The following is a 23,912-nucleotide window of genomic DNA, read 5'->3' as shown; positions in this document are numbered from 1 at the left end:
GGAACAATGGAAACATCTACCTTATTATAGTCTGTATCTGCGCTTTCATGTAACGTGAAAATGCACATATATTTGGTAAAACGAAGAAAGATACGACTTGGAAATTTATAAATCTCGATTACAAATAATATGAATTCGAATTTAATGTAAAAAAATATATCTAATTTAAAGATTTTGACTACATTTATAAACACCAGAGAGAACTATTACTCAAGGGTCGTTTCGGTGGCATGATCGTCATTCGCATTAGTATCAGAATCACGGGCGGCCAATTCCGCGCGTGTCGCGTATCCGAATTCGTTCGCGCGGCTTCATTACGCGTTATAATTACTCCACTAATTAATTACAGCAAGTTCGAGTCGGGAACTCGTGTCTGTCGAATCCTGCACCGATGTCAATACATAATACAGCTGTTTACATACTTGCTCGTGGACGCCAGCTAGACGCGCACAAAGCAATTAATGCCGTTTACCGTAATTAGTTCCCCGACATTCTCAAGATTTAATTAACGTCGCATGACAATTTGTTACACACCTGAGAAGCACGGTGTGTGCTGACAAACTTTTGTTCGCATCCGCTTGCAGAGGAGCGAATATTGAGTAATGAGATAACATTTTATTAAAATAGCAATTTAATATATAAATATTATAATATTATTATAATTATATGAGAATTATAGAATACTGTCTCAAAATCATTAATGTGATTGCTGAAAGAATTATTCGGGCATATATCTATTTAAAATGAAGAATACTATTATATATGTATATTAGATAAATATAAATTTAATAATATTCTTGTGAGAGGAGTTGTTATGTTATTTTTTCTTTTCACCTAATATATAAATAATTATATAAATTATACAAAAATTGAGGTTGTTTGAAACGATATCTTTAGTCTTTAGTTGTGTCTCCTAAAAAAGAGCAGACACATGTTCATTTTTATTCTTTATATTTGACAAGTTTTGTAATTACCTTTTTGTGTTTAGTGTATTTTGTGTACTCAAAAGATGTTTGCCTCTTATTATAAACATATAAAATATATAAAGATGATGTTTCATAAAGTATTTGTCAAGAATCACAAAAAACTTAGAAAATGATTTGTGTTTATTTTTAAGCAATATATATATATATATATATATATATATATATATATATATATACATACATTTTATTCTTGTCTGTGTATAGCTATTACAGGCTTTTCAGTCAAATTTGTGGAGTGAGCAATTTAAGCACACGTAATATATTTATTGTAGTACTTCTCAATTGAAAATTAGATGAAAAGTTCTTTCTTTATCAAAATAACTGGTTATGAAATTATATTCCTAAGCGAACAAGGATTTATTTCATAGTAACTCTTACTTCAATTGTCGTTCGTTCACAAATGGAACGTACTGCATCGTACACTGTCTCGTAACAACCGCATGCGTGAAACTAGTTTCGGATCAGGTGAATCTTTTACTGACCTTTCACCTGTCCATTTCTGTTTCAGGATCAAACCTGCGAATTTCCGGCGCGAGAGCAACAGGAAACGAATCGGTTGCGTTTGACAATTTACCGGTAAGTTCCGTCTTGTGTCTTCTGCGTACATTCTTAACTCTTAACTGGATCATGGTGGTCAGTGCGGTCCCACGGATCTTTAAACATGCCGTCATCAATATACGTTAATGCAATTATTTCAAACTTCACTATTTGTAAAATCAAGTTTCATCAAGTAAACATCAAACTCAATGAAATTGATCTCTCCGTTAAGAATGGAATCTTTATTTTTACGGTATCTATAACAACATTTTAAAAATTTTTATATTATTTAATAAACGTTTCTAGCAGATAAATTTATTATTGAGATGAACATCAAAAGTTCTCAATATATCAACGTAAAATTTGCACTTACTAATTTGGAAATATCCAATATTCACTGTAACAATAACTGGCAGTAATTGGCAGTCCAAATAATGGTTAAACGGGGTTGAATATGGGAGCCGAGGTCGATAGTAACAATTTGAATTTCTACTACTACAGCAAAATTAAAAAATGTATTTCAGCGATCGCACGGTAAACCAGTCCCCTTAACGTTAAAACAAAATACAAGTCGTTTAGCCAAGTTTTAAAAAAGTTATAGCGTTTCGAAAGGTATTCTATAGTTTTTGCCAGGGGTAATGTCCATTTGTAATGGCAGCTACAATAAATTTAAAATTATTCAGAATGTTACTTTCGTCTGCCTGGCACGGTGCTTGCGAATCCTCGGCAACTGGTTAATTGCGAATATTTTATGTGGCAGCGGAAACCGTTTATTTTTCGTTGTTTACTCGTCAATAACGAGAATCGTGATCCCGCGGCATCGCACTCCGGAGATTAAAGCTACCTGTGAGCGTTCCGCACCGTCGCGACGGATTCTATCTGGGAAACGCTTTTGAATTCATCCGTGTATCCGGGGGCAATGGCGATTGCATATTTGAATTATCCCTCGCGTGCGAGAATAATGGGCCGCGCGTAGGATTGTCTGGAAACAACGGCGAAACGATGAAAGGTTTTATGATTATGCGGAGCACCGTGCTCGGACGCAAGAAACGCAATGTTTACAGCGGCCGTTTTCAGCGGTATTACATTTCGACAATGATCCGCCTGCAACGGAAAGATAGCACGCGTCACGTTCCAAAGTGACTCTGCTTTGATCCGAGGATGGAACGGAGATGCAATAATGCTCGATTTAATTGCAAAATAACCGTAACGCTTTAAATGCTTCTCCTTTGTTCATTAAACGGAGTTGTGCACAATTGTCTAACAAGCGCGGTTTTACATGGGAGTGAATTTCGATTAAAAATAGATTTTTAAGAGATTTTTAAAGATTTTTAAACTGCATGAAAATGTATGTATTAACACGGTCTAGTAGCATTTTCATTCTCTTCTTATAATCGGTAATTGTTTAGTTGACGAAGGAAGCTTTCCTTTAAGTTCGATTTTTGGAATATAACGTATGAAAGTAAGAATTTACATAAAGATCCGTAATCTAATTATGAAGAATTACGAGTATACACAAGATATTCCAATAAAATGTGTTTTCATTGTACGTATACTGAGAGAGCTTTATAAATGATTTCGGCGAGATATTAAGGCCGTTTCTCGTTGGTGAAGGGTTTAGTAGACGAAATTAAGTCGTTTAATGTAAAATTATTATTGGCAAATGATCTTTCCAATGTTCGATTAGTTGTATATTATCGCGACTTTTTCGCAAGATTGTACATTGTTTTATTGCACATTGATCAAAATAAGATCAGGTAAATGGTACATATCTTGATTGATTAAATGTTCATTGGTATTAAAAAATCAATTTTTCTTTCTCGACTACATGTACTTGTTAGTAGACTCAAGATTTATGTTTCTTAAACTCTATGTATCTTATACTAATATCCCGATTCCTATTTCTATTTTTCAAATAAAATATTTCTATTGTCAACTAGAAGGTTATGTATGTAAAGAGGTATGTACGTATAAAGAGTAAAAATTTTAATGTAATATTATAAGATATTATATAAGATACATAATTTTATACAAATAAATCTTAAAAATAAAATAAAAATCTTATGAATCTTCGTAACATACATGTCGCCTTAAATTTAATAAATTTGTTACTGCCACTAATTCATTAAAAACAATCTATATTTGTTAACGATATAAGATCATTTCTGGATGGAGAAATATTAAATTAAAAATTATTAACATAATCAGTCTGCAGATATTTATGTAAATTACTTAAATTTTTGGAAACTGACATGAGGAAAAAATTCTTTCATTCGCGGACAGTTCCCATGTAGTAACAATAAAATATCGATATTATTAACTTTCAAGAATGTACACGTTTTCTGTATTTTAAAAATTTGTATACGTCATAAATAGATACACAGATCGATAGTCAAATCACAATTGAAACCGGTAATTTCAATTTAATCATATAATATATTTATTATTGAAAGTTTAGATAAGAAATTACGTAATGCAATATTAAAAAGAATCTTCAATCAATTATGATTACTGGCAAAGGCTTTAATATATTTTTTCCACGTAGAAATTCAATATTGGATTCTTGAGAATAATATCGGGTGCTTTGAAACAGGCGTGCTTATATGGCAGCTATTTTCATTAAAATTTAATAAAATGATCGAAAGACTGTTGGTTTAATAGGTACCACGCTGATGAAAATTTTGTACTTTAATAAATATCCTCATTTGAATATAAATCGAGTACAACGTGCATTTACGAACAAAAGAGTTTTCGCTGAAACAAGAATTTCGACTGCGTTTTAAAAAGATTTAACTCGTGGAGGACAACTGGGCAGTTTTTTTTTGTTTAAAACGTCACATAGGATTACAATGCTGAAAGTGGATAAAATCTTCTGGAAATATTTTACTTTTCAAATTATGACATGCGAATTCGCGTTAATTAAATGCATTTAATTACTGCATGCTCCAAATGTACGTTCTACTTTTCATTCCATGACAATCTTACCTTTAATTTCTAAAATAATGTGAGTCTTAAATGAACCTTCAAGCTTTCATATTATTCACTGAAATAGACTTTATCAAATACGTTTCTTTTTAGGACATTGTTTAATTTGTTAATAAGTTACTGTGACGAAATAGCTAAAAATGCAATTCATTAATATAGAGAGTGCATTTAACATTGAAAGGAAATAACGGAAACAGTTATTATAGTTACGAGGAAATTATGTACTCGACAAATGTTTCATTTAATAATTGTTAATATTGTGCAACGCGTTTTCATATTTATTAGAAAGGTAACGCGAGATAAAACAAACTGATAAATATGGCTCTGTTATCTCAATTATGTATAATAAACATTTAACGAGTATACTCGTCCATATAGTATATTCACTATCAATATTTATATTAATTGTATATATTATTATCTCGTTTTCACGGTGAATGAAATGAAAATGTGATTGCAATTAGAATTACATTACACTTGCAATTGAGAACATGATACAGTTTCAAATACTTGAAACGTATTTTTATAGTAATAACATAAAGTCATTCTGAAAGCACTGTCACGGTTTAAAATTCTCTTCTGTTTTGTGGTAAATTATAAGATAAAAGAGCTGGATTAAAAATGAAAATAAATCCCTAAGTGACTAAATATATATACAGTCGTGGACAAAAAAATAAATGTCGACACCTTTTGAAACCAGTAACATTTTTAAAATTGTATCCAACCTGATGAATTTTTTTGAGATATTAGAACTTGTTTGCCAGATAATGTGTAACAAAATTTTTGTAAAAGTAGTAATCGGATGGAATAACAAACAATAATAAAAAATCAAGATCAAAAAGTTGAGAAACGTGATTTTTTTATTTTTTTTATCATTCCACCCAATTGAAATGTTTGCAAAAAAATTCGTTATGCATTAAGTGACAAACTAGCCCTTCTGGCACCTCAGAAAAATTCAAATCGTTTCGTTCAACTTCAGAAAAGTTATTCCATTTTAAATGGTATCCATATATACAGTGGTGGTATTTCAACAAAAATTTAATACACCATATTTGTACATTTCTATATAAAAAATAATAGAAAATAGGAAGGTAGTTAGAGATTAGAAAATATAGTTTTTTTCTTGGTGTTCGTTTAGATATCAGTAACAATGTACAAGTTACTTCGAGTCTGTAATTTTGTACAGCACTGTACATCTGTCCATTACTGTCCAACTACAAACTGTTCTCAGAAAATCAAATTGTTTCTAACTCTAGACACAGTTAACACCAGAAGAAAATGAACGGCAAGAGCCGCAAAGTAAGTTCGAGAAATTATGAAAACTATTACATCGTGTTTTATTACCGTAAGTTGAAAGGACTCGGTAGTTCGTGAAGCAGAGCGGCGAACGTTCCGCGCGTCCGCTCTCGAAACTTTCCGGCATCGAACGTTCCACGTATCTTCCTTGGAAACTTTTATATACCCGAAGGGTTTGTCCGAGGCATTTCTGCGACTTCATTCTGCGCGAAACAATACAACTACCGTCGCGGTGGCGGCGGCGGTGGCGGTGATGTCCGCGCGGTAAGAAGATGGAGGGTCGTTCTCGGCGACGGGGCCATGAAAAATTCGGGCAAAAATTGTTCACGTAGGAGCGGTTGTTCGCTACGGGCCGAGAGCCCGGGATCCAGTAGCGGCTGGATATATTTTCGCACAAATGAAGGAAACGAAAACGTTTATTCCCCGGAGATTCACGGAGCCGCAGGCTCGTTTGAGATGCGGCGCGCGAGCAATTTGAAGCGGTATCTCACAGCCCGACGCTGTGCTCACATTCTGATGTTCGCGAGTACGCCTGTTGGCCGAGGGGCAACCACTTTCATACATGTATGCATGCCTTGGGACACGCCGAGCGGGATTTTATAAGAGATTTTATCCATTCCAAGTGAATTCCTTGCGCCAAAGGGCGCGGACCGACAGAGGTGTTTCATAGTTCAACACCGACCGCCCGTTGTTTCGCTGCACTCCGGTGACAAGACGGACCTTCTGTGTACCCCGTTGTTCGTAGCCTAATCGCGATGCAGAATAGTGAGCGTGACTCGCATCGGACACAAGAGTTTCGGGCACGCCCGATACCCGTTACTTGACTTACAGCGAGGCCGAGATGAAACAGCGTTTCACAAGAAAAATAGAAATCCTTCATCAGACGATTTTACATATTGTCCAACAATTGTTGGTTTTAAATAGTTACGCCGTTGAACATAAATTTTGCATTTCTATAGTCGGTAAATGAGGTATTGGATGCAAAAACAATCCAGTTTAAGTTTGCAATCGGAAAAGGCGAATGAAATACTTGTTTATGGATTTTCTGTAACATAATTATAACGAACGAAGTTTTCTCATTGTCGCTAATGTAATAATGAATGAAGTATGTCACAATCGAGGTTGTACCGGAAAACGATATTGTTCTAAAACGGGATAAATTTTATTCAGTAAAAAGAGGGAAAAACAGAAGAAAACTAATTTATCCTTGTTTCGTAACTATAGAATCAACAGAGTAGAACACTTTATTACACAGAAATTCCACGTAAAATACAATGAAATGAAATTATAACAATTTAGTAATGCATGGTTCATCTCTATTTTCAATTAGTTAAAGCAAAACAGACGATCTATCCACGGAAAACGCGATCTTCGCAGTTCTTTTTTATTCTGAGTAAACATAATCTGTTCTTTTAGATAAGACAAGATACATTGTTTCTCAATACGATTTCTAATACATACTTCATTAATGTATCAATTTTAGAGGATGTTTTTCAATTTATTTTGAAAATTAAGGGTGCGATACGAAATGTAATTTTCATTGTTCTTCTTGTTGAGAAGTAATTGATGAATTGGGAATTAATATTATGAAGTATTTGGAACAATGAGTAAACAGAAGGAATATGACAAGGCTATTCGCATAAATTATCTCGCGTAAGTAAAAGCAGCAATAATGTAGTCACTGACGATGTAACGAAGGAAGCTAAATTCTCTGAAATAATACCCAATAAGTTCACTTGGACGAATATTGTGATAATAATATGCGAGAACTACTTTAATAAGTAGTCCGTGGTTAATTGAGTTATTTAAGTTAACATAATAAAGCTGTAACTGAAGATGAAAGCAACGAAATGTAAAATAATTGTATGCTTTGTGAAAATTATGTGATTTTTACTTACAGCGTCGAAAATATTGAACTTCGCGAAATTACTAAATAATTTAGAAAAATAATATTAATATTAACTCTCCGATATACATGGCGGGTGTCGGGTCCATTTGGACCCGGAGTTAGAAACATTCCATCTAAATTCTAATTTTGTGGCGGTCATATGTAATTATTAACTATTACTATTTAAAGTAATAAATGGATTAATTTTCGTCTCACAAAGAGGTTTCAGTAATATACAAATCTAGCCGTGGCTGCTGTAAATGCTCAAAAATATCCGCCGTACAAAAGTTAAGCATTTTAATTTTTAAATTGGACGCATTTCCATGTTTATATTTGAAACATATTTCGGTAGCAAATTTTTCTAGTCTCTAGGGGAGAGAGAGTTTGCATAGTTTCCATAATGCAATGTTTCCGCTGTATGTTTTGCATGCAACTTGCGCCGGAGCTTATACGAATTTCGTGATTGAATCGTTATATATGCAGATTTGATGTATATTGATGTATATCAAGACCTACTTGAACATTTCGTTGATCAATATAGAAAAGCGAGGAATAGTTGAAATGCCGTCGATTGAATTGGGGCAAGTAGTGATTGATATTGAAAAAGGTTTGAAGAATTCTATTTCCTGTTAAAGTTCCGCGTTCCTGGAACTTGCGGTTGAGGTATTGTGTCGAAATGGGATGCAATTTCAAGATGAAACCCGAGTTTCAGAACTGCAGCATGGATCAGCGAAGGTTTGCCATGCGAAATTGTTCAAGCGATATTGTTGAAAATATTGATGTTCTCCTTGGTATCCGTTACTTGCATAAATAGATGTTTCGTTGTCGCTATAAACATCTTCATGCAAAATGTAAATATTCTCTTTGCCAATTGCAACAAACGAGAGCCAGATTAATATTTCCCTCTTTATCTAATAATTTTAGTGAGTTGGGAATAATAGATACATAGATTAGTGATTGGGAATAATAGATATTCTTTCTATTGTTTCAAATTTCATAAATTCAATCGTAACAAACATTTGGTAACAGTTCATTTTTAACCACAGTGAGTAGATTTAATATGAAGGAGCAAAAATAGTTGAAAAACTTCCTAACGGTTATGTCCTCCCCAACGCGAGGATTCCCGTCATTGTAAATACCATTTTCATATATCGTAGAAATATACAGGGTGTTCCACAATTATTTTAACAGCCGAAAATGAGGGGTAGCTGAGATCATTTGAAGTCACTTTTCCCTTTGCGAAAATGCGATCTGCGGCTTTGTTTACAAGTTATTAACGGAAAACACTGACCAATGAGAGGTAACGGCGCGAAGTTCGAGAGCCCGCAGCACGAGGCTTTGACAGATGGTCGGGACGGACTCGAACCGCATTCGAAGTATTGAACAAATCACGAAGCGAGAACTTCCCGGATTTTTTTTACTATGTAACAGTGATATTTTTAAGAAAAACGCTGTTCACCTTTACTTTAGAACGTCTGAAGAATATTTACTAATTTTTCGGACCCGAAATAGTAAGTAATTTAACCGTGACGGCCGTTTTAATTTTCTAGTGTGCATGACACCTTGTGTGTAACATATGAAATTTTTCAGCAAGGTGTACAGTTTTAAGTTAGCTACAAGCTGCACATAAATTATTATTTTTTTATTTTTTGTTCATTCGGAGTTATGAAGATCAACTTAGTTTTTTAAATGGATGTATATAATTTGTTTTGCATATTCAGTTAGTAAAGATAATTTGCAATCAAAAGTAGTTTACCATGTGGTGGCTTATTGTTAGTTCTATCTTCGATTGAATACGTAGCACAAATAAATACTATGGGAGAATATTTTCAAAACTTCCACAATGATAAATTTAAGCGTAGCAAAGGCATTGAATAGAACGAGAACATATCTAACAAATCATCTGAAAAATTATATCCCCGAATTAATTAAAGAATTTTTTCAGCATAGAATCTTGTTTTTCTAGAGTCGCGTTTTTCTAGAAACCACTTTATGATGTAGATGCAAAATGACTCAAAAACTTCAATAGTTATTTTTACAAAAATAAAACGAAGACGTTTGGTATAAATTTCAATCTTTTATCATAACTTTCTTTCTGCAATTAGGTTCAAATACTGCGCAATTTCATTAGGAGTACAAAACTGCTTGATTTTTTAATTCTAAACACATGCAACGTAGCTCTGAAGGCAAAGCTGTGTCGTTAATCTTCTGCAGATTTCCAGAAGTATCAAGTTTTTAAACAGAAAAATATTTTCTATTGGATCGTTATTATACTTCATGCATCCAAATGTCCGAATTTTGTTTAAGCCGTATTCTTGTAAAAATTTGTCCGAATGTCTTTCAAAGAATGAATGCCAACAAAATCCTGTTTTGTGCGTCGTACATTGTACAAGTTTAAAGAAGTAATAATAATCAAACAACGAAACACTGTTAAATAACAATTTACAATGTACAAGAAGAACGTGTTTCGAGCGCAAGAAAGTGCCGAACCAGGTTCCCCGAATTCCAAAATGGAAGGTTTTACCTTTCCAATAAACCGAGATTGAGTGACCAACAACATTTCATAGCGAAGGATTAAAAGCACGAACTCGGATAGAAGTTTTTCCATTCGAAACTCGAAAAATGTTTTGAAAATGGTATCAAAAGGTTGACGTATAGATTTGAGAATGTCATGAAAAACGATACTGGAGTTACCGTTCAAAGCTGCACGACTTATGGAATTAATCTAGTATTTCCAAAGATGTCGAGTAATATACCATAAAAATAAAAGAAAACGACAAGGAAAACTTCAACAGTTATTAGATTTCCAACGTAGTAAATAAACTGTTCGTTTCGATTAAATATTTCAAGATTGTTATCGAAGCAGATGGTAGTAGAACGCGTTCATCCCATAAATGCACAAATATTTTCATCTAGGTAAATCTAGTCGTATGGTATACATAGTTAATATATAGTTCTACACAGTTGAACATAGTTTTATACACTTTTTACTTTTATATTGTATACTTATAATATGTACTTTACTTTTATAATATATACTTTACTTTTAAAATATATACTTTTTACTTTTACTATATACTTTCACATATGATCCGTTTATTTTGAAAGTGGCATAAGTCACTTTGTTTTTAAGTCGATATATTTAAGGGTTTGCGTTTTAACACGTTTAAAAATATGGATGCTAACTTTCGAGAAGATTTACTTGTATTTGTTATCTCAGGATACTGATATTTTTCTCGGTATAAATGATTTCGTATAAACATTAAAAAAATCACCACTTTTCATTACGGTAAATTGACTTATGGCACTTTCAAAATAAATGGCTCATATATAGTTGAACATAGTTTTATATACTTTCATATAATTTTACATAATTTCATTTACATAGTTTTGTGTACATCAGTACACAGAACCCGTCTAAAACAGATAAATCATTTTGTAACAACTGTAACAATGAGCTTACTGTTAAGCACATCCTAATAGAATGTCCTGTATAGAACAATATCAGAAAAAAGGTAAAAATGCCCAATATCATCAAAGAATGTCTGGACAACTACAAACAAACAGCAAATGTTACGTCATACTTAGAAGAAACCAAATCGTTTAGCGAAATTATATAGTAACTTAAGAAGCTTAGATTAAGAAAATAATGTAAAAAATGTAATGCAAAACCATTGTATATATTACACTACATGTAACCCTACAAATGTTACCCCACAAGTGGTCGCTAATTGCTATTAAGCAAATACGACATTAAATAAATTAAATTAAAAAAGAGAAAAGAAAAGTTCTGTATAGTTCTATATAGCTGCACATAATTCTATGTTGTTCTGTACAGTTCTATATAGTTGTACATACTTTTACATAAATATATTGAGTTCTACTATAACTGTATATAGTTCTGCACACTTGTATATAGTTTTATGTAGTATTGTATAGTTATACCTAGTTATACATATTTCTACATACTTACGTAGGCTTCTCTATAGTTCGATATCATTCCAGAACTGTAAATGAATGTTTAAACTCGTTCTCACCCGATTGTCAAAAGAAAATTGATGTATTTCGATCGCATCGCGATAGAAGCTCCCGCTCATGCCCAGAAAACGAAATATCGTTTCTCTAATAAAGATTTTACGATTCAAAGCTGGTCTTTGTTAATGTAGTGTACCCGTGACATGCACGGCAAGGTCGTTAAGGAGTTAAATACGCTCGTTTCTGTCATCCCCTGTCTTGCGTCGGCAGTTTTCCACCATTGTTCGCGAAAGTCCTGGAAAGTCTTTCATGCTTCTTGAAAACTATCCAAACAGTCTTAACCGTCCGCGAACGGTCCCCATGATCTTCAGTGACTATTAAAGGAGTGTTGATCTTTCGTTAAAGTGGTCGCATTTGATCTGTTTCGTCGGACATATTCGGTTCCGCGAGCTAATTAACGCGACGAGCCAGCAATTACCAAAGCGGAGGCCGCGGCGTTCCATTTCGCGTCTTTTCATCGAGTCCGAGACGCCGTTTAATTGCCGTTTCATTAGTGTTTTATTACGCGGACTCGGCGCGCCCGGATTTAAGGGAGCTTAAGTCCCGGCTAACGAGAAAAGAATTCGAGGCGGATCGTAATCCGTGTCCACGAATACGCCTCGGGGAAAAAAAGATTCGGCACTGGTCGAGTTACAGTCTGTAACTTACCGGGCGCGCGATTGTGTGAAAGGGGCCGCGGGGGTCTCTCGGTGTAACTGTAAACGAGTCGAGTCGCGTAAAAGAGTACCGCAGGGAAACTTTTAAGTAGTTCGGCTGAGTTCCGCAATCGATACCGCCGTTGGAACCTCGCCGAAGATGTTCCCACCCGGATCCCATCATCGAGTATAACTCTATCTACAACTGTTTACTGTCGTTCCGGTTACTGCAGTTCGTAGACAACTTCGATCCCGTGTTCGGTAACATTTTACAACGGCTGAGTGACGATTTCGACTCGTTTCTGACACAACCATTGTTTTTTTCCATTGACCTTCTATTCATCTTTTGCACTCTAGCGGTGAATCTCAGTCACACCACTTGGCTTGGTTCGGTGACTCGAACGGCGACGATGTTTATTTGGATTTGGTTTCTTTGGGACCCGAAGCATGGTCTGACACTATCGCATCATAAGGTGCAATTCTAAGTTCTTTGTGTATAATCTTATGGAGAGTCGAACGTTTATCTCAAATTAGTCCGTGATTGCGGTTCGGACTTGACAATCGTAGCAATAGGAATATTATTCTCAAAGTTTTTGAGCTCTATAAGCATGGAATGTGGTAATGAAATTAATTCAAGTAAGGCTGAGTTTGATTTTTCGATGCTGATTATGGCTTTGTATACAGGGTGTCTCAAAATTATTGTACAAGCGGAAAATGAGGTCATTTGAAGTAACTTTTTCTGTAGCGAAAATGCAATCCGCGGCTTCGTTTACGGGTTATTAACGAAATACAGTGACCAATGAGAGACGAGCTCGCCTAGCGCTAGGCGGCCGAGTCAATCAACAGAACTGTGCCTTGACCACTTATTGGCTCGGTCGCCAATAATATATGTATAAATATCAACTCTCATTGGTGCATTTTCGCTAAGGAAAAAATAACTTTAACCCTTTGCACTTCGCTGTCCCCTCTCGTGGGACATCGTAATTCTAGCATATCACTCGGATGTCCCCTTTCGTGGAACATTAAAGTTTATTAGTGATTACGAGGAATTGAGTTATTTCAGCGCAACTTTTTGAGACATGCATGTTTCCCTGAAGTTTTCTCTTGAAATGGCACAAGAAATCAAATAAAAATATAGTAAAATTACTAAGATATATACAAGAAATATCAGCGGGTTTTAACGAGAATGTGAGAGGCGTGCTCACGACGGTCCGAGCACTTCAAAAACGCCACTTGAAAAGAGCGATAAGGCAAGATTGTAGAAGAAAGATCGGTATGCGAACATAGCACGCACTGTATAGTGAGATTTATAATCATAAAATCTGGAGGAAAAGATTTTCAAAGCTGAACTCAGTCTGGTTTGAAGCGTCGAGCGGTATAGATAGATCTAACGAGTGAGAAAATCGGAAAAGTGATTCTTCTCTTGGTAAATAAATTGTTTGGTAAAAGTTTTTTTGGTAAATATCATCTTGTGAGTTAGTAATAACAATTAGAAATTTTCAACCTATGTATTTATTCATATTTTTTATTAGAACAATGGCAAAACGTTCAAACACGAATGAGTCTCATGACACAAGTAGTAGTGAAGATGAGCTCCAGGTAGACGTTTATACAGATATGTTAGAAAGACTCTAACTGTAGAAGGTTTTCTTCTACAGTTAGTCTATCGTTTTGATAGCAGTGATAGTGATATCGTCCAAGCAACAAGGCGACTAGAGAAAGAGTTCGCATAGATAGCGATTACAACAAAACAAAATTATAAAACAAACCATAACAAAATTATAAACAATAAAATATTGATTTTTTTGCAAATTTCTCGATTTCAGCCAATTCATATAAGTCCAATATCATTACAATATGTTAGTTAGTTCACACACACACACACACACACACACACACACACAGAGAGAGAGAGAGAGAGAGAGAGAGAGAGAGAGAGAGAGAGATAGGGAGAGGGAGAGAGGGAGAGAGGGAGAGAGGGAGAGAGGGAGAGAGAGGGAGAGAGAGAGGGAGATAGAGAGAGAGGGAGAGAGAGAGAGGCAGAGAGAGACGCACGCACGCACACGCACACGCACAAAAATCAGGGTAATAGAGAGTGAATGTGGCGAAAGCTATTTTTTAGGGTTTAGAGATCTGTTCTATCGATTCTTATATCCTTTATAAATCAATGAAGAAGCAGAGAAACGAACGGCTACTTACTCATTTGCGGTATGCAAAAGCTTTGGTTGACCAATTGAGAGGAGATTTTCGTCAGACACGACATCGAGTTTCTACTGCAACCTGCAATTTTGATGAAGTCCGATTGATTGGGAAAACTACATGTTATGCTAACAGGAGTGAGGAAGGATTGCAAGGATTGCTCTCAACGGAATAAGCCTGGCGAACGACACCAAACCACGTATTTATGCGATACTTATCCCGACAAGCCGAGGATTTATCTTGGAGACTGTTTTATAAAATATCATAGAAAGCAACGATATAAAGCTTAATGTTTAACAAATTCCCTTCCTTGATATATAAAGAGATACATAGAATTATATTTTAATATTTTATGTAATTTTATATGTTAATTTGTGTATAAAAGCATTTTTAATTATCTGTAGGAAATTCAATCTCGAGTTGATGGTTCGCTCGAAAGAAAAAGACCTCGAATGCAAAGGGTTAAAACCTTGCAATATGATTTCTTTCGCAACTGCGACGATTGACAGTTCATCGTTCTGAACCAATTCTTAAATTTTCATTACAGAAGAATCATTTTGATTTAAATGAGACGAATAACATTTGTATCTAGTAGATCGTGTGCGAGGAAATGTTAAAAATAGGTAAAGACGAACGTGCTAGGTTTCCCAAATTGTTATGGGTTAGAACTGACATTAAATTCAAGCGAAAAGTTTGACTTCTATATCATTTTCGTTCAAGCTGATCAATAATATGATTTTTGTTCAATTCAATTATTCTCTTCAACATTAACCCTTTGATTACGATTTCTTTCATACCTAAGTTGTTTAGCAGTTGTTCGTTCTCAACCATTTCCCTAACAGAACGATACTATTTTGGTTTCTTGTACGTGTTCATTTATTTTCATTCCTAGAGTTTGATAAGAGAAGAATGAAATTTTGCTTCGATCTAGAGGAAATGAACAACGTTTTTAGTTAGTGGATTATGTGCGATATCTTCATCACGAGTCTGACTCGCTATAGTGCAAGCGGTTAACTGGGATCAGGACGACAATCACCTCACATGTTGAATCTCATTTTCTAGAAACGAAAACATTCAGGACTGTTTTTCACTTTTGATAGGAATTACTCTCGTACCTACAGTGTAATTATACTTTAGTTTATTGTGAAAGGATAATATATATAATTATATGTATATCATGATGTGTATATCATGGATCTTTTCTAACAATAATAAGAACTTTTGTGTCCATTTAGCCATCTTTTGGCTGTCGATTAATATTGTTAGAAACAAATGTAAATCATGCCTTTTGTATGCTTGCGTTATCTATTGTCCTGCCATTTAAGTGATTATTTGTTTGTTTGTCGCGTTATTCATAGACACAGACACAGAATACAGTGATGTGCATAATTATAAACTCAAAGTAGAAATATACAAATACAATGTTTGGTTAAGTTTTTTTTGTATATATAGTATGTCTCAGCTAAAGGAGGCCATCTAGATTGGTATGCATAATTATAGAATCAAAGTAACTTTTACATTTTTACTTATATTTAATCAAAAACCAAAAGAAAACATATATATTTCTATTCTAAGTTTTTATTTAAATATCACTAAAAATGTAAAAATCAGTTTTTTTTTTATAATTATTCACATCTCTGAATGCATAGCTGTTGTACTGTCAACAGAGAATAAAGAGTGTTCGTATTAAAAGTAAAACTGAGCGCAAACGCTAGTGTTTGACAATTAAAAATTAAAATGAATTAACAGATATCCATACGCAAAGCAAAATCCTTCGATGTTTGACGCGGATCATTCTCCTCATGTTCTTTCAAGACGTCATTATCCACAACCGTTTCCGGTCTAGCGCGCGGCTGATTTTTCAAAGAAAAATCTCCGAAACGGAACTTTGCAAAGCAACGCCACACTTTCCTTTCGTTCACACTACTGTTGTCAAAGGCTCTGTTTATGGTTGCAGCATTGGTTTCTGCAGCATTGCTGTAGAATTTGTATTCATATAAGAAAATTATACGAAAAAATTACAGATAGCCTTACTATTAAAAAGATTATAGAACAAATAAAAGACTAACGAAACTGGTAGAAGTAATTTTTATGAATAAACAAAATCTGACATTTTTCGTGCGTCGACCTAACACAATAAACGATTGGTGGATGTTATTTACATTATAACAATTCATATTGACGATCTTGTCGATGAAAAATGTTTTACAAAAACGGAAAAAGGGAATGAGTCATCGAATATTTTATGTAATATAAAATATATTTTTGATGTTTATGTTAGTGGATCTGCTGAACAATGAAATATTAAACGTACAGCAATGCTAGAATGAAGTATATTTATTATTTCATTTTAAACAACAAAACACTCGTTACATACGATGAAAATATTAAAATATGTGACTGATACGTATTGTCAATATGTGTTAGGCAATCATTCGGGGGCATCGAAAAGTGGATAAGCTTGACAATATCCATTTTCATGCGACAGTGTTATAAAAACGTGTGGGGTAATTTTCACCCCGATGCGTGTGCATCCGGGTCAACAGTTTCGGTTACGGATGACGCCATTTGGTGTTGTCGAGTCACGAATGTTTGCCAATTGGCGTCGTTGCTTGCTTAAATTTCTTTTTCGCAGCTAGAGCGTGCATGTTTATCGATTCAGGTTTATATTGAAAAATTTTCAAACATTAGAGGTGATTGAAAACTCTTTTTTATGGTAATAAGTAATGATCGTACATATTCTTAGGTATGGACTAACTTGTTAATTTTGAACCTAATCGTATAAACTTAATCATATTTTGATCGTAAAAACTTAATTATTTAAATTCGATCATATAAACTTAATCATATAATTTTGTTCGTATTTTATTTTTAAGAATGAAGTACGGATAAAACAGATCATACTGTATATAGATGACTCTAAACTTCGTCTAAAATTGAAATTGAAGTGTACAATACCATAGAGTATAATATCAATTTTATTACATACGCCGACGCTATTTTCATTCGAACTTTATCAAAAGAAATTTTTATTAAAAGAACAACAAGCATTCGTTCTTATACTTTAATTGTTACAAAAGAATATTCGAAAATGAGATTCGAAGATGAAGATCCGCAGTATACTTTCCTAAATATTATTTCCTCGAATAAAATCGGTGATAAACCACGGTGCCCTCCTCTTGTCAGTGAAATGAAAATTCAATGTCGACTCCGGCTCGATATAAGATCGAAAATGTCTAAAACTGCCGCAAATCAGTATAAGCGCTACAACAGAACAGATGAAGCAAGTAGTATCGCGATACTAACCTCCGTATCGTCTTATTAACGCGCCGCATTGTTACGGCTACATACTCGCATAAGCATCTTCCGTAAGTTTGCGCGTGAGCATGTTTCCGCCGCTAGAAGTGGCTAATTTCTTAGCGAAGTTCGTCGCGTAGCGATATTTCCTGTTCGTCGTCTCGGTTGAGGAGAAGCATCCAGTAGGATTCGCATCGGGGAACGAGACTGGATTCGGTCGCGTCTTCGGCTCCGCTAGTGGTTGATGGAATTGCACATGCACCCAATCAGGTTGCAGCCGAGGCCGCACACGTATTCACCGAACAATTCGGCAAATAGTGGTACCCAGTTGAATGGCAGATCGCAACGGGTACGCGATGCAAAGCAACGGGGAAAAACGGTCTCCCTCCAGTCTGTCTCTCTTGATAATGGTTTCGCGAGCACGCGCGACGCTGTCGACCCGACAGCGACCTTCGTTAACAGTCGAAACTGGATTACAAACTTAAAATTTACGATTTTTCTTTTTTTGCATAAATCTATAAACCGTCATAGTGAAATTCGAAGCTAGTTTCCAATAACTGTAACTTATTTGTACCGAAAGCTTTAAACGCGTTTTCCTCGAAACCATGTTTTCAGAGTTTGCGTACACGATAGAGAAAAAAAAACTGTATCAATTGACTTCGCCGACTATTCTTCGGTTAGCTGATACTTAACCATCGTCGATGAGTTAAGAACATTCATAAAAATATTAAGTTCTAAGTTTTTTTTGCATAAATTAGTGGATTAGTTTTAAAAATCGTAATTGTTTCTTGAAATCGTCATATTTTTTCGAGTTTTCACTTTCTTCGTAATCTTGTTAGTTCATCGACGATAGAATTTTATGTAGGATAATAAAAATCTTCGTTTTTGTGATTCAGACAAGGATTGAAACCGCTAGGTTGTACGCAAACGAACAAGTACAGTGGCACGCCGCTACAATATTAAGAGTTTTAAGTGAAAAACTGTTATTCTTTTTCTCCGACTTATTTTTTTAACGTATAATCAGCATTCATCCGGTTGTATCACCAGTTACATGACACCCTGTATATTACCATACTTTTCTATAGAATGCTAGACTGCAGATCTTCATGCAAAATGAAAATTCTCTGTATTAATTGAAAGAATCGACGTAATGAATTTTCAATTATGTTTTAAATAGAAATTTTAAGTTGTAATCAATTTTTCATGAAAATTTAAATTACAATGGATTTTTCATAGAAATTTGAGTAGAAATTTTCAATTAGTAATATCAGCTGTACAAATAGACTACTGTAAAGATGGTAAAAGGAGAAAAGGGAAAATACAAAAAGGCGCATGAACGAATAGAGGCGTGTGCGGTATAATAAATTACCGCGTACATTTACCAGAACACCAAGCCATTATTTGATGACACCAAGATCTCCATTCTAGAAACATTGAATTGTTGATGTTTCATTAGAGTAGCTGGTTAGCTTATAGTGCGCCGCGCGAGAGGAGAAAGTATGATGATATCCGCTGAGGACCGCGGGGTTCGCGAAACGCGGACGGGGAAAAACAGCATCCAATGGAATTTGTTAATTTAATTAACGACGCGGATCGTCGGAAACGTAAGAGGAGAAGATTCCTATGAATTTCAAGATCCTTTGTGCTGGTGTTGCCCCCGAGGAATGTCCTTCGTTCTGAGATGTCGCGCGCGGTTCGCTTTGTCGAAGAATGCCCGGAAGAACGTAGCAGCCCCGACTTCCGCGCTTCTGTCTCTTACATTAAACGAACTTTACCGGCTTGCTTCAGTTATCTCGCCGCGTTTGGTATTTTGAATTTGTTTATCGCGCGATCGCGACGGAACGCCGACATGGCGGAATGCGATACCCGCATGCTTCAGAAAATACGTGTAGCTGCTCAGCTTTTAAACCTGTTTCGTAATTGTTCAAAGATTGGTTGAACACAGGAATTTAGTGGCGCGGCGAACGCTATCGTCTTCGAGCACTTACTACCTCTGCGAGAAAATGTTTTCTTCAAGCTCGTGGTAATCGCTTAACTTGTTCGCGATCTTCTGATTTGTCGAATTTTTTTTAAAAGGTACTAATGCACATCATGTATCAAAATTATACAGGGTAAGATTTATCTAGGTGAACGTGTCGACGACATACGAAGGCTAACTTTATTTTTTTTTAATGGAATCATATATTTTTTATTATATCAGTCGAATCAGCCCGTCATTCTGTTCATAAAAATACCAAGGCATTTGTTGCGAAAAGGTTTAAAAGGTATTATATATGGTTTAGAAGATATTTGAATTTTAGTGTCTTTTTTTTTTAGAGACAAGAGTAAATCTTTGCTTTCAGACTGAAGCTCGTATTTTTGAACGTCAACTTTAGATGGGTCAGCGCTAACAATATGTATTATTAAAATTAAAATATCTTCTAAACCAGTGATCTTTCTGGCTTTGATATTAACAACTTTAACATTAAATATTTCAAAAGCTATAAGCCGTCTGCATCCAAAATCGGTATCATTAGATTTAATTTTACGAGTTCTACTACTGTGCAAAATCTCATCAAAAAGCGAGTGTCACGGCACCACTCCTTGTGAGTTTGATGTATAGTTTCATATTTGTCATAAAACCATGTTAGGTATGCTGTTAAAAAGAAGTTAAAACACCATTTTGAGGAAAATGTTTATTTCCCTTACCATATTATATACATATAATACAGTTATAAAGTATATACGAAGCCTTTCATTTTAGTTGTCTGCAGCATTGTCAATCTTTCACTATTACTATACATGGTACAAATATATTTATAGTATTATTTACAATTATACAATTTTACAGCACCTAATTTATTTATAATATTGTATTGTATTGACATCTACGATATACATAGAGAGTAGATTTCGAAGATTCAAAACAGCAAAGAAAATGCAAAGCGAGATTCAACTTTTTAAAGTCGTCAAAGCTGAGATACTAATCGAAAAGGTTCAGTAGGAAAATTGACGATGTTTATAGAAAATAATAACGAGCTGATAAATTCCATAAATACTTCCATTCTCTTATCAAAGAAAATTATACGAACTTATTAGTGTGGTAAATTATGTTAAACAATTGAAAATTGCAAAAGATGATTAAATAGTATGACGTTGTTGAAACATTTTTTATATCATCTTATATCGTGATATCGGTTATGAATTTTGTACACCATAATATTGATTATTTATCTTTTATTCCATGATATTGGAAAAATTATTAACATGATATAATTGCCAAATATTACTTTGCTAATTAAATTCACTTTAACGTTTAACTTTCTCGGTTTCTGTAACAATTCCTGTACGTACATTGTTCGAGCACAGTATGTAATTGGAATTTCTATTGAAACTTACTCTTTATGGGAAGTTGAAAAATGAGAAAAAGTATGTAAAGCCATGGTAACGACCTTAAGAACGACGGTCGAGGTACAAGGTAATTTTGATAAATCGGAGGATGAATTACGGACTCGTCGATGGAGCAGCAACTTTCATGCTCCCTTTTTTTCTGTCGGGTATTATCTGCTAGCTCATTCGTTCACAATGATTCATTTTCTGATTCGTTGGAAAACGGCAACTTCATAAATTTCCCTTCTACATAAATCCCTGCATTGCGTAGGAGCGATCTTATCTCGAAAGCGTATCTTCTTCTAGTTACAAATACCTATAAATAATTGGATGTCCAACAAATTCAAATTCAAATTCATTTTCGATAAAACTTTGTTGGTCTGTACACATTTCGGTTTCAAGGATAAAACTATCTACTGTAAATTGATATCGCAAAATATTTTTTTATATAATATAAAAAATTTTTTTTTACTTGGAATGAAGTTTGTAATCTGTAATGTATTTTCCATTTTGTTCGATGACCTTTTGCCATCTCTCTGACAACTTGAAAATTCCACGCTCGTAGAAAGTCTGATCCTTTTCGGCCAAAAACTGAGTTAAGTGAGATTTTACAGCGTCATCATCATTAAAACTTTTACCACGAAGGGAGTTGTCCAGGGATCGAAATAAGTGGTAATCCGATGGCGCGAGATCAGGGCTATATGGTGGCTGTAACATCAATTCCCAACCAATATCCATCAATTTTTGCCGAGTGGACAAAGACGTGTGCGGCCTAGCATTGTCCTGATAGAAAATGACACCTTTACGATTGACCAATTCTGGTCGCTTTTCCTTGACCGCTGCATTAAATTTGTCCAGTTGCTAACATTCACGGATAATAAAAAATAACATAATAATAACAATAATAATAATAATTTTATAATATAACATTTACGGATATCATAAAAATGGGAGTGAGAGACATCTATAACTGAAATCGGCAATTACTTAGTTGCCAATCCAATACATGTGAAAAATAATAAAAATAAAATTAATAGCAACAAAATAGTTTTTATTAGTATTATTTTTAACAAAACTTAATAAAACGTGTGTAATTGTCAAAAACTAGAGAATCAAATAATAGTATTCATACCCGGAGCCCGAATGGACCTCGTCATCCGAGTGGTAATAGAATGTAATTATTCCACGTCACAACAATCAGCAGCATGGATTATTAACGACCTAATATCCTGATTTAACAGATGTCATACAATTTGATATGCTTTAGCTAACATAGTAATTTCGGATTGATTGGTTGTCTTTCAAACCCTATTAATGTTGAAGCCATTATAGATTGAATAAAACAACAATGTGCGAAACAGAATTCTCGGAATTTAACCTTCGGACTGCGTTTGCCCGGTCATGTTGACCCAGCGTGTATAAATTGTCATCTAATTAATCAATTTGCTTAATTAAAATATTACAATTACAATTACTCAATTAAATAAATTACTGTTACGCTAGGGATAACAGAAAGATCAATAGGTGTACAAGAAATATCTTCGATAACGCGTTTCGAAAAATCGAATAAGTAAATCTGAAAATTCGAGGATTAATATTTGAATATGTGTCCTTTCGCATATTATTATCAGACAGAATTGGGCGTTATACGAAAAACATTTCAAATAAATTTTTCGAACAAAATTTTAATTCGAATGAAGTTTTATTCGAATAATGAAAATGAAATTTTATTCGTTATTCATTATTCGGATAAAATATGCCAAACTCTGATCATGTGTTTTGCATATGTATATTAGTTCGATCAAATCGTAATAAAACAAACGAATCGAACGGAAGAGAAATTTAATGTTTGATAGTTATTTTATTTTGAGCACAGCAGGAAATCAAGGTGATAGAGTTTGGAGGTTTTTTCGCAATCATTCCGTCAAAGCAAACAAAACGTGTTCACAGTTTCTAAAGCGTTTATGAACTCCAAAGGGGCAACTGATACCAAAAATGGAATAAATCAAAACAAATCCTCGCGAAGAATAGGATTTCGACAATCCATAAATATCCTGCAGCATACATTTCGTCGTGCATGTTTCAGAAGATAAACTTGCCTCCACCCTCGCCATTCTCTTCCTTTTACTCCCGCTGCGCTGGAAGCTCCGATATTTTTAACAGACTTCCGTCACGGCAGCTATTTACGATCGTTGATAAATACATGATTTTTCCTGTAACAGTTTTGTAAATAGCAAGAGGCGAACATACTTCTCTGCGTGGAACGCGAATTATTTAATGGTTGTATGCAAGTGAAACGAGATACGCTATCGTTCCTAAGTGTCCGGGCGTATCGTATGTTTGCACGTAAAAGATACACACCAATAAAATATATGCTAATAAAATATAATATTTATTATTTGTAATAAAATATGTGCACCATTGTGCAGTGATATCTAGCACTATTTGTTATTTGTAACAAAATGTGTGCAGAATTATACAAGAAATATGCAGCACTATATATTATTTATAATAAAATATGTTTAATATTATACAGTAAAATGCAGCACTATTTATTGTTTTCTTATTAAACAGACGAATCGAAAGCCTAATTTTTCTGCTAGGAAAAGTATGATAGCTTATTAACTATCACTTCTTTTAAACATACAATTCTGACTATATTTTCGCAATTCAACCTCATTTTTC

The 23,912-nt window shown here is 34.4% G+C and overlaps 1 protein-coding gene across 7 annotated transcripts in view; it reads left to right on the top strand.

Annotated features, from left to right (window-relative positions):
• LOC117218700 (cysteine-rich venom protein kaouthin-2) overlaps positions 1–23,912 on the top strand; it is a 234,481-nt gene that overhangs the window by 103,743 nt on the left and 106,826 nt on the right. For all 7 annotated transcript variants that reach the window (XM_076527920.1, XM_076527917.1, XM_076527918.1 and 4 more), the window contains one exon: positions 1,495–1,562. The gene's annotated coding sequence lies outside the window, so the exon portion shown is untranslated. The remainder of the gene's footprint in view (positions 1–1,494; positions 1,563–23,912) is intronic.

The sequence above is a fragment of the Megalopta genalis genome, chromosome 1 (assembly GCF_051020955.1).
Source record: "Megalopta genalis isolate 19385.01 chromosome 1, iyMegGena1_principal, whole genome shotgun sequence".
Taxonomy (NCBI): Eukaryota; Metazoa; Arthropoda; class Insecta; order Hymenoptera; family Halictidae; genus Megalopta; species Megalopta genalis.
The sequence above is the reverse complement of the archived record's forward strand: the minus strand, read 5'-3'. Positions and strand labels throughout refer to the sequence as shown.